Source organism: Balaenoptera acutorostrata, chromosome 19, assembly GCF_949987535.1.
Source record: "Balaenoptera acutorostrata chromosome 19, mBalAcu1.1, whole genome shotgun sequence".
NCBI lineage: Eukaryota > Metazoa > Chordata > Mammalia > Artiodactyla > Balaenopteridae > Balaenoptera > Balaenoptera acutorostrata.
Window position 1 is genome coordinate 7,084,649 of NC_080082.1, and position 15,594 is coordinate 7,100,242.

Here is a 15,594-nt window from a genome sequence, read left to right on the forward strand (position 1 = left end):
GCGAGGGTTAGGAGTGCTGACACCCTCACTGTCAAAAATCCGCCTATAACTTCATAGTCAGTCCCTCCCTATATCCCAGGTTCTGCACCCACGGATTCAACCAACCTCAAATTGTGCAGAAGGTATTGATTGAAAGAAATCAAACCCATGTTGTTCAAGGTCAACTGCACTTATGGAGTCTACTGGTGTGAAACTGGAATCTTTTGGTTGCAAGTGAGAGAAAAGTCAACTAAAGCTGATGTAAACAAGAAGGGAAATGATCAGCTGATGTAACTAAGGGCCCAGGCCTGCAGTCACAGCTGGATCCAGGAGCTCAGACAATGTCATTATTCTTAGTCTCTCTCCATCTCGCCCGGCTATTTCCTTCTAGGGGGACCTTGACCTCAGGCAGGCGCTCTCCCAAAGTAGCCTCGGAAGCTCCAAGTTTCCCTTGTCCCAGCTTCCTATCTATAAGGAAGAAGAGCTCCCGACCCACCAAGTCCAGTGAAAGCCCTGAGCCCAACTTCTCATCAGCTCAACATGGACGAGGTGCCTATTCCTGAGCCCCTGTGTGAATGGAGATGGAATATAGGGACTAGCTTAGGCGCGATCAGATGATCACCCCTAGAGCTGTGGAGTCAGGGACAGTCAGAGCCATCAAACCATGGACCCAGAGTGCATGTGACTTGGTTCCCTCAAGGCACGCGGGAGACCGTCAGCAAAGAAGGGAGGGTGGATGTTGGGTTAGACCCTGCATGTCCACTAGGATGCACGCTGGGTTACACTTCACACAGATTAGCCCATTAATCATCCTGTCAACACTACACAAGAGGGACTATCATCCCCATTGAATTGATGAGTAAACTGAGTCCAGTAAGTGGCGACAGCGAGGTCTGAACCCAGGCAATCCTAACTCCAGAGCCAAGTGAGTTCAGGTGCTCAGTGAAGCAAAGGGTCCTCCTGTCAACAGGCCACCCCTCCCCCAGCAGATAGTTTAGTAAGTGGTCTTTGCTGCTTGAGCATGCCTTTAAGGGTTCACCTTCCACCCTAAAGAGCTCATCAAAGTATATCTTATAAAGAAACATGGCCCTCTCCCCTAGAGCAGGGGTTTATTTAGCCTGATGATTGTGGTTAAAGGGGTCCATGAATTTGGATGCTGTTACCAATGAAAGTTTGTGTCCCCCACCCCCAGAGCCATGGTTGAGCCCTAACCCTCCACAGGATGGTATTTAAAGGTGGGGCCTTTTGGAGATGACTAGGGTTAGATGAGGTCATGAGGGTGGGACCCCATCATGGGATTAGTGGCTGTATGAGGACATAGTGAGAAGGCAGCTGTCTGAGAGCCAGGAAGTGGGTTCTCACCAGGAACGGAATCGGCCCGCACCTTGATCTTGGGCTTCCAGCCTCCAGCACTGTGAGAAATAAATATCTGTTGTTTAAGCCACCCGGTCTATGGTATTTTATTACGGCAGCCCGAGCTAATACAGATGGGGAAAAAAAATGACACCTTCATTTGCACTAACCTTTAACTGAAATTTAGCATTTCCTTCCATGATGAACATGGCAACAGAACACAGGAGTATCAGCAGGACCTGTGACTTCCTCACCCTCAGAAATTACAGATATTTTCACATCACATTATAGTTGTTGCAGACATCTCAGATATCATTGATGCTCATCACTCCTTGCAAATCCTAATATCATGAGACTGCTTGCTAGAGGTGGCTATTAAATATGTTACTTACAAGCACAGGTATTATTATACTACAAATTTGGATTTTATATCTTGATAACTGTATTCAATATAACTGGTGTCCTTAAGACTCCTTGGACTTTATGTACTTAAAAATATTATTTGAAGAAGAAGGGCACAGGCGCAGGCCCAGAGGAAGCCTGGGGAGCAGACTGTTCTCTTTCTTGTTATGCCTCATGGGAAGAACCACTGAAGGGACTTGCAACATTCTGCCCAAAGCAGATAAGACCTGGGGACATCCGAGCTGCCATCAAATCCTCAGGGATGTTTGCATTTAGGAGCTGGGACCCAAGATGGAAACTACAGGAAAGCAAGCCCGGGTTTCCCATAAGCAGGCTCTTCCTCACTGTCAGAGTGAGGTGAGGGAACCCTGGAGTGAACCCACACACCCACTCTTGCCCCCTCCCATGAGTGCAGCTCACTGTAGCCAAGGCAATCTTTTGGAAGATAAATCGGATCACATCACTCCGTCACTTTACATTCCATGGCGTCCCAGCTCCCTCAGGATCTCATCCAGACTCCGCTCCATGGCCCACGAGAGCCGAGCCATCCAGCCTCACCTTATTCTACCCGCCACCCCATTCCCTCCCTCCAGCCCTCCCCCTCCCCCAGCTTCTGGAATGTGCCTCGCTCCCTCCAGCCTCATGGCTTTTGGCCGTGCAGGTGCCCCTGCGGGCACTGCACTGCCTTTTGCTCCTTGCCCAGCTGATGCCCGTTCCTCCACTGTCATCAAGAACAGAAAGCACCCCGGTTCTTTTAACAGAGACAGTGTAATGTAGCTGTTGGCCAGGTATTGCGAACGCAAAAGACAACATGGGGACACTAGGTATCGCGGGCTAATAGGGACCCAGGGCAGCCACAATCCCAGGGCTGGAGGAACAAGGGAAGCAGAGGATGATGCAAATGGAGAAGCCTGGAGGCGGGCGTGGTGCTGGGCCCGAGGCCTCTGAGGCGGGGCTGGCCAGCTTGCGAGCCAGGATTTAAACATCAGCTCCCTCGAAAGGGGGCCCTGAGGGTGCTAACCTCCCTGCCCTTCAAAACGCTGTCACAGGTGGTAAACGGTGTGCACATGTGCTGGTGTCCGCCTGCCCTCACTCTCCCCACTAGACCCCCGAGAACGGGGATTAGGCTGCGTTGTACTAAGTGCCCCCCAGAAACCCTGTTGACAGAATCATTCCTCAGGGACAGTGTGTCGGAAGCGCCTTTCCTGTCTGGACTGGGTCTCTCCCAGGTTATCTAAACTCTCCTTGATCTTGAACCTGGGCTGGGACTAGAGTGACCAAGAGGGGCCACGCTAGGTTCCTGTTGCAGGACTCCAGGTGGCGCCCCCTCACGGCCTCACCTTGAGCACTAGGCCCTGCCTTGGACCCCGCCGGGCAGGTAGTAGGGCCCCGTAAGATGTGCTGAGTGAACGAATGAGCCCAGGCCTCTGTTTTCCAGGGGAAAACAGCCCACTTGGAGTAGCGAATTCTCTAGGTCATCTCTTGGCTGAGAAGGGCTATTCTGCCCTTGAAAATTCCCTCTCTTAGATGGCACATTTTATATGTTTTTTTATGATTAAAAAACATTTTTTAATGGAAAAAAATGCCCCTACCAATAATAAGCCTCTTGGTGCTGTGAGAAGTGCCCCTGCTTTGGAGACAGACTGCCTGGGTTCAAATGGAAGTGATTCTACTTCCTGGCTGTGTGGCCTTGGGCAAGTCACTTTACCTCTCTGAGCCATAGTTGCCTTGCCTGTAAATGCAACTAAAGCCCCAGCACAGTACCTGGCACATGGTAGGTACTTTATACAAGTCAGTTTCCTCTTGTGAGCGCTGATCACACCTCAAACACAGAGGATCTGCCTCTCTGAGTGAATGGGAGTGACCCAGGGTGGGGCTGGATCAAAACCAAGGCTGAGGGCCCTGGTCCATGGGAGAAGGGGACTGCCTTGGGGAAACCCCTCCTGCTCTTTGGAGCAAAGAAGGTATATGGATCAGAACTCTATTCAAACTCGCTTAAGCAAAATAAGAGAGTTATGGTCTCACATGTTGGGAATCCCAGGGAGGACACTGGCTTCAGGTTAGGCTGGATCCAGGGACTCAACTAGACCTTTATCAGGTTGGTCTCACTCACTAACCCAGTGACTGGCCGGGGCAATAGGGTACAGTGATTGGCCTTGCCTGACTCACATGCCCTTTAGGGGAGGGCAGGGTTGGGGGCTGCGATCGACAATCCCACTGATCCAGCTCCCCGAGGGAGGGAGAATGGGTGTTGTCACCAGAAGAAGGGAGGAAAGTAAGATAAATGGTAAACCTTCCGACCTGCCACACACTGTCCTAAACACTCATACTTAAGTCATTGAATCCTTATAACAACCCTACAAAGTGGGTACCATTTTCATCGCTCCCATATTACAGATGAAGAAACTGAGGCTGTGGGTGCCTCAAGTCACAATCAGTGAGGGACAGAGCCAGTATCCAGCCCCAGACAGTCTGGCTCCAAGTCCAAGTGTGTCACCACTTTCCCATGTTGCTTCTCCCCATCAGATAGAAACAAGAGACGGTTGTCAGAGGAGCAGCCCCGGAAGGAGTCCCAGGGCTCCCCTGGAGTAGAATGGGGAGCAGCTGAGGACAGCAGGTGGCCCAGCCTCATCACGAAGCCTGATTTGAGTGCCTCTCTCTGTATCTGGAAAATGCTGGGAGCTCCCAAAGAAATTAGCAGAAATTGAGGACACTCCCAGGCTCTGCCCCAGGGGCAAATGTCCTGGCCTGAAGACCCAGACCCCAGCTCTGCACTGCCACAAGCTGGCTGTGTGAGTTGGGGCTGGTCACTGCCCCTCTCTGGGCCTGTTTCTTCCTCTTGCAAATGAGTAAGTTGGGGCTCAATCTCCGTCACTGAGGGCCTGGGCTCCCCCTGGGGAAAAGCTGGGGGTGCACTGCTCCGACTTGTGGTCAGCCATAAACTGCTCTGTCCCCAACAGCCCTAGGTGCTGGGAAAGCAAGGTGGCCCCCTCCCCAGCCCGGCCCCCAGCACATCACCGAGAAGGCCCAACCATGAACCCAGCCTCCTTCCGGACAGTGGCCCCTAGTCCCTGGCTGACCACTGCTAGGCCCACCCCTAGCTGGCACCCAGGGTGGTACCACCCCCCCCCCAAGCTCCACCCCGATGCAACTTCCCCATCTGGTGCCTTAGCCTCCTAAACAGGTATCAAAAACTCACTAGGGCAGGGGCTCTCAACCGGTGATTTTGTCCCCTTAGGGTTTCCAGATTTAACGAATAAAAATGCAGCCTTTGGGACATAATTCTACTAAAAAGTTGTGAGTTGCTCATCTGTGATGCAAATTTAACTGGGAAACCTGTATTTTATCTGGCAACTTTATACTCAGGGGACATCTGTCCACATCTGGAGACATTTTTGATGATCACATTGGGGGGTTCTATTGGCAGCTCCGGCACAGAGAACAACGCAGCCCAAATGTCAGCAGTGCCCGAGGCTGACACACCTGCCCTGGGTCGTTCCCGAGGCTGACACACATACCCACCTGCGACCTCAGGGACCTGTCAGAGGGAGCAGTGGTTATCCTCACGTGAAAGCCAGGGAGACCGAGGCACAGGTTAAATGGCTTGTTCAAGATCACACAAGGTGGAGTCTTCGCCTGTCTGTGCCCGCTCCTCTCTAATAACCTCGTGTGTTCTTCTAGACAGGGAGCCATGCAAGGCCAGCCAGGAAGTACAGCGCGGGAAGGGGGACTGGTAGAGCTTTGCAGGGTCCCCAGAGCCCCCGGGGCTGGCGCTCTGGGCTCTCAATGGGCGGGCAAGGCAGTCCTGGAGAGGGAGGTTCCCAGGCGGCACTACCAGGGATGCTGTCAGTTGTGTCACCAGGGGGCAGCAGAGACTTGGAAATGATTCCGTGCGCCTGTGCCTTCTGCTACTGGAAGGAACTGGGCATTCATCCTGACTCCCGGGTCCCACCCACAGAGATTCTGACTAAGCGAGTCTGCATGGGCACCAGACATTGGTGGGTTTTTTTGTTTTTTTTTTTTAACAGCTCCCATGTGCAGACAGGATTGAGAACCAAGGGCTCAATTTTCGTTACTGATTTCACATCAGAATCACCTGGAAGCTTTAAAAAATACCAATGTGGAAACAACCCAAACGCCCATGGATGGATGAAGGGGTAAACAAAATGTGGCATGTATTATACAGACAGTGGAATATTATTCCGCCGTAAGAGGAATGAAATTCCGACACATGCTACATGGATGAACCTAGAACACACTGTGCTAAGTGAATTACTAGCCAGACACAAAAGGACAAATATTGTATGAGTTCACTTATATGAGGTTCCTAGAAGCAGTCAAATTCATAGAGACAGAAAGTAGAATAGATGTTACCGGGGACTAGGGAGAGGGAGGGATGATGAGTTAGTGTTTCACGGACACAGATTTTCAGCCTGGGAAGAGGAGAAAGTTCCGGAGGTGACGGTTGCACCATAATGTGAATGCACTTAATGCCACTGAATTGTACACTCAAAAATGGTTAAAATGGTAAGTTTTATGTTACGTATATTTCACCACAATTTTTAAAAAACCATGTAATGGGAATATACATGCTGGGTTTCGTGATTAAAGTTTAAGATCACTCCACAAAACAAAACACAAATGTCCACAGGTCTCACCAGACTAACTAAATAAGATGGTCTGGGGGTCGAGCCCTGGGCACTGATATTTTCTAAGTGTCCCAGATGAATTTAACGTGCAGTTACGATGGAGGGTCCCTGTTCTAAGATTATCCTAAGATTCCAACATCCAGGAAGAACAGTGGGTATGCCATTCATTTATCTGTTGTGATGGTTTTAAAACCTGTCCACAAATTCTTTGATGCCCTTCCTTCAAGAGGTGGAGCCTAATTCCCCTCTCTCTGAGTGTCAGCGGACTTAGTGACTTGCTTCTAACAGAGAAAAGAGAAAAGGGAGAAGCGATGGTGATGGAGAAACAAAGGCCTCCCACCAACAGCCATGAGAGAGAGCCATCATAGAAGTGGATCCTCCAGCCCCAGCTGATACCCTGGTTGCAATCACAGGAGAGACCCTGAGTCAGAACTACCCAGCTAAGTCACTCCAGAATTCCTGTCCCACAGAAGTGGTGAGATAATGTTTGTTTTAAGCCACTAAATTTTGGGGTGATTTGTTACACAGCAATAGATAGTTAATACATCCATTCAGGAGTCATTGAACCATCCATGCATCCCTGTACACACCCACCCATTTATCTACCCACCTACCTCACCTATCCTTTCATTTATCCTTCCATCTATCCATTGATCTCCTTACCTATTCATTCATTTATTCACTCACACACCCACCCATCCATCTACCCCTCCATCCACCCACCATCCTAGAACACAGGGCCTAGCACATAGGAGACCCATGTAAATATTTGTCAAATAAATGAACAAACATTTTCTAAATGTCTCCTCTATGTTACTGCCTGAGACAGGCCAGGGGACTTGCCGAGAAACATGACCCTCGCATCATACTGGGTTGGTGGTACCTGGTCCTGCAGGACAAGCCTGGGCAGCCCAAGGACATACTCTGGCTCACAGAGACTGTTGACCACCTTGTGGGGAGGAACTTCCCCACCTGAGCCCATCCAGCCTCATTTCCTCCTGCTGAGAAGCTTTAGCCTGGAAAAGGAAGACTAGGGGGATGGCAGAGCCGCCTGCCCCCTGGGGGGGGTTTGTGACGAGAAGATCTGGGCTTTCCTGGAGGCCAAGTGGGGCAGCCACAGAAAGGCCGATTTCCTCCTGCGCAGCCTCATTCTCTTCCCTGAGAACAGGATGGAGGCCCGGGCCCTTCCCACCCTACACATGCCCTTTCTAGCCTACTCTCTTCTCATCCCTCAGGGTTACATGCTAGGACCTCAGTTTTCTCATCTGTAAAATGGGAATAACAAGGGTATTTTGGAGGTGAGATGACTGGGTGCCCGGGAAGAGCCTCAGCAAAGGGCCAGTGGCAGCAAGCACTATATTGTGCCCTGGGAGCTGTGATGAGGAGTGCAGAGTGACAGTAAAACCAACGTCCTCCCAGCGGGGGCAGGGCCGCAGCTGACCACCCTCTCCTCTCTGCTTTGCTCACTCTGCTCCTGCTGTGTCATCTCCTACTGTTCCTCTAACATTCCATGCCCGGCTGCTCCCACCTCAGGGCCTCTGTATAGGCTGTTCCCTCCTCCTGGAAAGCTCTTCCCCAACTGACAGCTTCTCCCTCCCTCCTTCAGGTCTCTGCTCAAATGGTCACCTTCTCAGCGAGGCCTTCCCTGGCCCTCCTTCCTTTACTCTCTCCATCCCCCTTTTGGATTCATTTTTTTCCACTACATTTATCCTTCTAAGACACTACATCCTCTCCTTACTGATTTTGCTTATTGTTTGACTTCCCTCAGAACATTGGCTCCACAAGTGGGGGTTTGGCCTTGTTTATTCACTGCTAGATCTCTCACCTGCCAGAATGGCCAGCACATAGTAGGTTTACAAGATGGATGGATGGCTGGATGGAGGATGATGGATAGATGGATGGATGGATGGAAGATGATGAATGGGTGGATGAACGAATGGATGGCTGGAGGATAATGGGTGGATGGAGGATGATGGATGGATGGATGGATGGATGGATGGATGGATGGAAGATGATGAATGGGTGGATGGATGGATGGAGGATGATGGATGGATGGATGGATGGATGGATGGAAGATGATGAATGGGCGGATGGATGGATGGAGGAGGATGGATGGATGGATGGATGGAAGATGATGGATGGATGGATGGATGGATGGAATGATGGATGAATGGATGGATGGATGGAAGATGATGGATGAATGGGTGATGACTGAATGGATGGATGATGATGAATGCATGGATGGATAAATGAACAGATGTTTAAAGTAAGGATACCGAGTGGGACTTCTCCAGCAGCCCTGAAATCAGCATCTAGGTGTAAGTTCCCCACATTCCAGAAAAAGCCAGGAAAGAGAAGACCAGACCCCAAGGCTTATTAAATGTGCCTGCAAAGGTTCTGCTCTCCCCATTTCTCATCCCAGCACCAACAAAAGATGGGGGTGGGATGAGGAGGGAGAAAAAAGGAGAAACTTCCCTTCCCAGGTCCCTGGTTCACCCCTGTCCTGCACCCATCCCCAGGTAAGGCAGGTACTGCTGATCTTCACGTGGCACCTGCCTGATGTAGGGGGAAGAGAACTGGCAAGAGGTGCCAGGGTGGCAGGAGGTGACCACTGCAGGGAGGCGTGAGTTCTGGGAATCACATGGACACCAGGAAGGAAGCAGGGCCTGAGACACTTTCCCAGTATCATCCCACCCAAAAGGGCTGGTCCCAGGGTGAGGAGACCTCTCCCCCCACCCCCAGGAAACAGTGGGAGGTGGGAGATGGACCACAAGGAGAGGGAGCTGCAGGGGAACGCGCCGTGGGGACCCTCACCTCTGCCCCCACCCAGACGGTTCCCCAAAAAGCACACATTTGGGCTAACTCTGAACACCCCTGTGGACAAAAGCACGATGCCTGCCATTTCAGAAAACAAGCAATGTTGCCCGCCATCAAGCCATCAGCCACTGTAGCCATCCCATCCCGAAGGTGCGCCTGAAGGGAATTCAGGATGGAAAAATACAGGATACTGGCCCTAGAGAGTTAAGATGACTATCAAAGGAATAATTTCAATGAGCCCAGACTCTTGCACCGTCCCATACACAGAAAGACACTAAAATCATTAACTTGAGATGTCTGGTTTTCGTGTTTAGCAGTAATCTTTTGTAAGTCTTTCTACAGCATTTTTTTTTCCCAGCAAAAACTCCTATATATCCTGGTTCCTCCCTTACCTCTTTGGAACAGTCCCTCAGAGCCATCTGAGAGGCTGCCTTCCTGGGCTATAGTCCTCAGAAATGTCCTCGAATAAAACATAATCCTCAACTTTTAGGTTGTACTTTTTTTTTTTAAGTCAACACCCCTGGCCACTTCTCTGATGGCCAGCAAGAGAAGCAGCAATGACCAGACAAGGGCAAGGACAACACCAGTGGCCCCTTCTCCACCTTCGCCCCCCACAGGAGGAGACAGGGACTCAGAAAAGGGAAGAGGCATGAAATGAACGTGAAATTGGATGGGAGGCTAAAGTTCTCAACTAGCCTGGGCATTTTGCTACCGAAAGTGTCTTTAAGAAACTGGAAAGAAGGATTTCAGAGAACAAGGTTTGGCGACAAAGAACACACCATGCTATATGTGTGCTCCACACTGAGCAGTGGGCCAGCTTCCCTTGCTGGGTCGCCCTGAGGATCACAGGAGCTCAGCTCGGCAGAGCGTCTGGCACTCGGAGGTCTCAGGAAATCGTTGAATGAAGGGACACTAAAAACAAAACAATGGAGCTAGGAGTGCGGGGGTGGGAGGGGTCAATAGAGGGAACCTACCCACCCCCCTCCCTTGGCCGCCACTGTGGGGAAGGGCCACAGCCTGAGCTGTTTTACACCAAGACATCTCCCAGACTGCAAGACAGGAGCGTGTCTGGGTGACAGGCTTGGGGACAGGATGGAGAGCTGGAGGGCCCCCCTCCCGGTACTGGTACCCTGCCCTCTCCCGGACTGTGCTCTGGGGCACAGCCCCAGGCCCGCAGGGTTCAGGGCTGTTCTTCCAGCTTCCCTCAACCCTGCAGAGCCTTCCCTGCCCGGGGGTCTCCAGTAGCTGCAACACGTGCTGCTGGAAGGGGGGGGGTCTCCATGGCAACACTGACGTCATGGACCTGGAGTCCCTGAACGCTGCCTCCCGCCCCCACCAGGGCCTGGTGCAGCCCTGGCCTCATTCTGCAGCAGCTGGGACCTCAGGGGCGTTGGAGCTGCCACCCTGCCCTCCGCTGGGTCTCGTCCTGGCCACCAGAGGCAGACAGCTATGAACCGGGCCAGACAGGTCTCACCTGCTAGCCACCTTCCCGATGCCCCTTTGTCCTCAAAGCACTCTCAGCTGGCTGCCAGCTCAAGAGACCTTACTTCCTGTTTCATTAACAGGAAGCCCCGGAGAAAGCACATCTTAATACAATGTGGGAGGTGAGGTGCTGGCCTCAGCCCCCAAATGCTAACCGCGCCTGAGGACGAAGACCTAAGGGCCTGGCCTGTCTCTCTTGCTCCACACTCTTCCTCCACGCTCCTGGCAGTCTGCCCCTCCCAAGTGCCAGCCACTGCCTCAGGGCCTCCACCCTTGCTCTTCCCTCTCCCTGGAAGGCTGTTCCCTCCTCCACCTCCCCTCGGGGCTGGTCCTTCCCGGCTCCTTCTCCAGGTCAGCTCTGTGCTGCCCTGGGAGGTGCTCCCTCCAGCCTGTACTTCCTTTTAGCTCCATAGATACACCGCCTTGATGGAAAATATCTGTGGGATTAGTCTAATGGTTGCCTCCTCCCTCAGGCTGTACGTGGTGGAGGACAGGGTTTACTGTATTCACTCCTGAGTCCCCAGTGTGCCTGGCACACAGTAGGTACTCAGTACATTAAAAAAGAAAACAAAAAAAACAGGCTTATTGAGATATATTTCACATACAATCCACCCAAGTAACGTGTACAATTCCATGTTTTTTAGCATATTTACAGAGCCGTGCAGACATCACCAAGAGTCAATTTTAGAACATGTTCATCACCAAAAAGAAACCTCTGCCCTTCAGCTCTCACCTCCCGGTCCCCTGACCCCTCGGCCCTAAGCAACCATTAGTTGACTTTCTGCCTCCAGAGAGTTCCCTGCGCTGGACACTCGCTCAGACAACTGGAATGTAAAGCATGTGGACCCTGGCTTCTTTCAGTTACCAGTGCTTTCCAGGCTCAGTGTATACATTTTTGCTCAATGAATGAAAGGCTATGGGAAGCAAAGGAAAGATGCTCTCCTGGTGGGATGATGGGCAGCGGGAGGACGGACCTGGGTCTGTTATGGGATCCACATCTAAGAAGGGACAGACTCTGAACGAGACTATGGCCTGGCTGCCCCAGAGACACACTTGCTTGGCTCAACATCAAGATTCCAGTCTCGCTGCCCAACCCCTGACAGTGGATGTAGGTCAGATGCCCACTGCCCCTCGGTTCATCTGCAGAGCTCCTTTCCTGTCTTCACATCAGAGTTCTTCATTCATTAATTCGTTTATGCCACAGAAATGCATGGTTATGATCTATAAGTCTTTCTCTTGTAAATGAATACACTTTTCTTTAAAAAAAAAATCAAAATAGACAGATGCTTGCTTTCCAGGGTGACTGGAGGCCAGACCCTCAAACCTGGCAGCTCTGGACATCAATTCTGCAGGAGGCCCCCACAGGGGGTCCAGCCTTTCCTGCATGGGGTCCCTCACGGGGGGCTCTTAAACAGGAGGGAAGGGGGCAGGGCACAACCTTTAAAAGAATAACATAGCCCAAAGACACAACATATTTGGTTCTAATCAGTTTACGTCCAAGATGGCGGTCTACTTCCAGTGGACCTTGAGCCTCATTATGCCCTCATTGTGACACATCAGCTAAATGACACACCCACAGGTGCCAGGACAGTTCCAAGGCTGACCATAAAGGTCCAAAAGTGGGCGATAGCCCAATTCCTAGAAATCTCCACCCTTTCCCCCGAAATAGCTGGAATACTCCTCCCACCCATTAGCCTATGAAATTACCCACCCCTATAAAAACTGACAATCCCATACCCTGGGACCACTCTCGCCTTCTGAGATAGCCCACACTCTGTCTGTGGAGTGTGTGTCTCTCTAAATAAATCCACTTCTTACCTATCACTTTGTCTCTCACTGAATTCTTTCTGCAATGAGACATCAAGAACCTGAGCTTCATTAAGTCCTGAGACCAGGTGTGTGATCTCAGATAAAAGACCGTGGGTTCAAGTCTCAGTCTGAGGGGACTTCCCTGGTGGTCCAGTGGCTAAGACTCCACACCCCCTATGCAGGGGGCCCGGCTTCGATCCCTGGTCAGGGAACTAGATCCCACATGCTGCAACTAAGAGTTCATATGCTGCAATTAAAGATCCCACATGCCACAACTAAGACCCGACACAGGCAAACAAATAAATAAATAAATATTAGAAAAGGAAAAAGTCCTAATCTGAGATGCACGGTTTCAGCTCTGGGGTGGCCTTGAAACTGAGCAGCACCCTGTGGGGCTCCCCCAGGTACAAGCCCCATCTGTGTCCCCTGTTTCTTGTCTGTAGGAAGTAGGCTTTATTCAGCCTCCTTGACCTTCTCTGAGTTCCAAAGGTCAGATCCAAACAGTTGCTAAGCAGGGAAGGGAAGGAACACAGAAACAAGGGAGGAGCAGTCAAGAAACAATAGTGCAGTCTTGCGGCAGGGTCCCGGTTCCTCCTCAAGGAATATACATAACAATGTCCTTGAGTTCTTCTGCAGAAACTTAGGCCCCCACCCAGGTGGAGGATGGTAACTTCAGGCTGAGCGCAAGATTCCTGAAGCACCGCCCTGTTACCTCACCACCAACCAATCAGACGAAAGTCACACACCCCGCAGCCCTCCCACCAAATTTTGCCTATTAAAAACTCCTCCCCCTGCCCGCCCCCCACTCCCGTCAGGGGCTTCCCTGGTGGTGCAGTGGTTCAGAATCTGCCTACTAATGCAGGCGACATGGGTTCGAGCCCTGGTCCGGGAAGATCCCACATGCCACAGAGCCACTCCCCTCCAGCTAGAGGAATCCCTAGCAACAAAGACCCAACATAGCCATAAATAAATAAATTTATTAAAAAAAAAAAACTTCTCCCTCCAGACCATATGGAATTTCGTTTTCTTTTTTTTTTTGTTTAATATTTACTCATTTATTTGGCTGCGCTGGGTCTTAGTTGTGGCACGTGAGATCTTTAGTTGCGGCATGTGGGCTCTTATTTGCAGCATGCGAGATCTAGTTCCCCGACCAGGGATCGAACCCGTGTCCCCTGCGTTGGGAGCGTGGCGTCTTAACCACTGGAGCACCAGGAAGTCCCAGGATTTCAGGGGTTTTGACCATGAGCCACCTGTTCTCCTTGCTTGGCCCTGCGCTAAACTTTTCTCTGCTCCAAACGCCACTTTTTTCATTTGTTTGCCCTCACTGTACATCGGGCACGTGAACCTGTAACAGCCTCTCAATTCACACCATCTCAGTAAAAACCATTTATGGGTGTGTAAGTGCTGGCTCCAGTCCTGTCCCCTTGCTGCTCTCCCCACTTCCCACCGAGTTGCCACTGCCCCTGCTCCTGGTTTATGGAAATTCTGGAACCATGCTGTACACACAAGAGCCACTGGCCACATAAGGCTGCTACTGGGCACTTGAACATGATTGGTCCTTACTGAGATGCCCCGGAAGGGCAAATTACACACCGGGTTTCAAAGACTTTGTAATAAAAAAAAAAAAAGAGGAATGTAAAATATCTCAATAATTTTTATATTGATTGCAGGTTGAAATGTTTGGGCATGTTAGGGTAAGAGACATATATTATTAAAATGAATGTGGCCTGTGTTTACTTTAACTTTTTAAAATGTGGCTACGAGCACACTTTACATGTGTGGCTTGTGTTCTATTTCTCTAGGACAGCACTAGTCTTGAAGAGCCGCCCACCAGGGGACACAGCCCCCAACCCCGTGGCCGTGGTGGACACCGCTGGAACTCCAGGCCTGTGAGGGGCTTAAGATGCATCCACCAAAAACCCCACCTCCCACCCCAGCAACTCCCCTGTAGCCGGTGGGTGGGGGAAGCCCCAGACAGGAGCTGCTGTTGAGACCAAGCAGGACCCTGTGGGGCTCCTGGACACAGAAGCCTTTCTGTGTCCCCTGTTTCTTGTTTGTAGGTCAAGGGATACACGTAACAACATCTTTGAGCTCTTTACAGAACTAAAACCCCCAACAAATGGAAGATGCTAGCATTCTTCATTCCAGAGAAGATCACAGTTTGATAACCTCAAGAAGCTCATCAAGAGACCACCTGAGGCCAGATCAAAGGAACCAGAAAAGCTCATCAGGAGCTTTTCTGAGACCAGATTAAAGGAGTGCAGGCCCTGCACACACCTTGATCCTTATCAGCAACTCTGCCCTTGAACCATCGCTCTAAAACTCCTCACCAAATCCTCCCGGGTTGGGACACACAGTTTTTCAGGGCACGAGCTCACTGTGTCCCCCTTTGCCTGGCAAAGCAATAAAGCTATTCTTTTCTACTTCATCCAAAACTGTCTCTGAGATTCGATTCGGCACCGGTTGCACAGAGACCAAGTTTTCGGCAACACTGTGAGGGGTAAGTTGTGCCCAGCAAGCTGCTAAGATTCCAGAACCCCGTTACTTGAACCTCCTTCCCACTGGATCTGACAGCCCCTTCCCCTCCCTGGCAAATCAGAGAGGAGACGCAGCCCGGTGTTTTAGGGGTGTCAGCTCCTTGTCCCTACCCTTACATCAGAGGAAAAACAGCCAAGATGTCTGTCACCAGGAGCTTGGTGGAGACCTTCCAGCCCGTCCTCGGCCTCCTGCTTCTTTGATGACCACAAGTGCTCTGGGGAAGGTTTCATTTCTAGAGGTGACTCTGAAAGGCAGGTTGCAATACCCTGATGAGTGCATCAGGGAGCACGTGGATTTCATCTCCCTGACAAATCTGGGAGAGGCTAGCCCAGGCTTGCCTTATTCAGCATTACCGTGGAACAGGAGGGAAAGTCAGCCTTGAGGTTTTCAAGGCCCCATCCAAATCTGGATAGAGTACACTGAAAAATAAAGCCAAGTCACCTATCCTGCCATGTACAGCTGTGCAGGTTGGGCACTGTACAAGGGTGCCGCATTTAGAAGTATGTTTATTACATAAACTTGAATATTTACTATGACAAATTTCCAGCAGGTGGCAGTAGAGTGT

The 15,594-nt window shown here is 50.9% G+C and overlaps 1 protein-coding gene across 1 annotated transcript in view; it reads right to left on the minus strand.

The window, feature by feature from the left end:
• Positions 1–15,232, minus strand: part of PLCG2 (phospholipase C gamma 2) — a 208,206-nt gene extending 192,974 nt beyond the window's left edge. The window contains exon 1 of the mRNA XM_057534982.1: positions 15,146–15,232. The gene's annotated coding sequence lies outside the window, so the exon portion shown is untranslated. The remainder of the gene's footprint in view (positions 1–15,145) is intronic.
• Between the last annotated feature and the right edge of the window lie 362 nt (positions 15,233–15,594).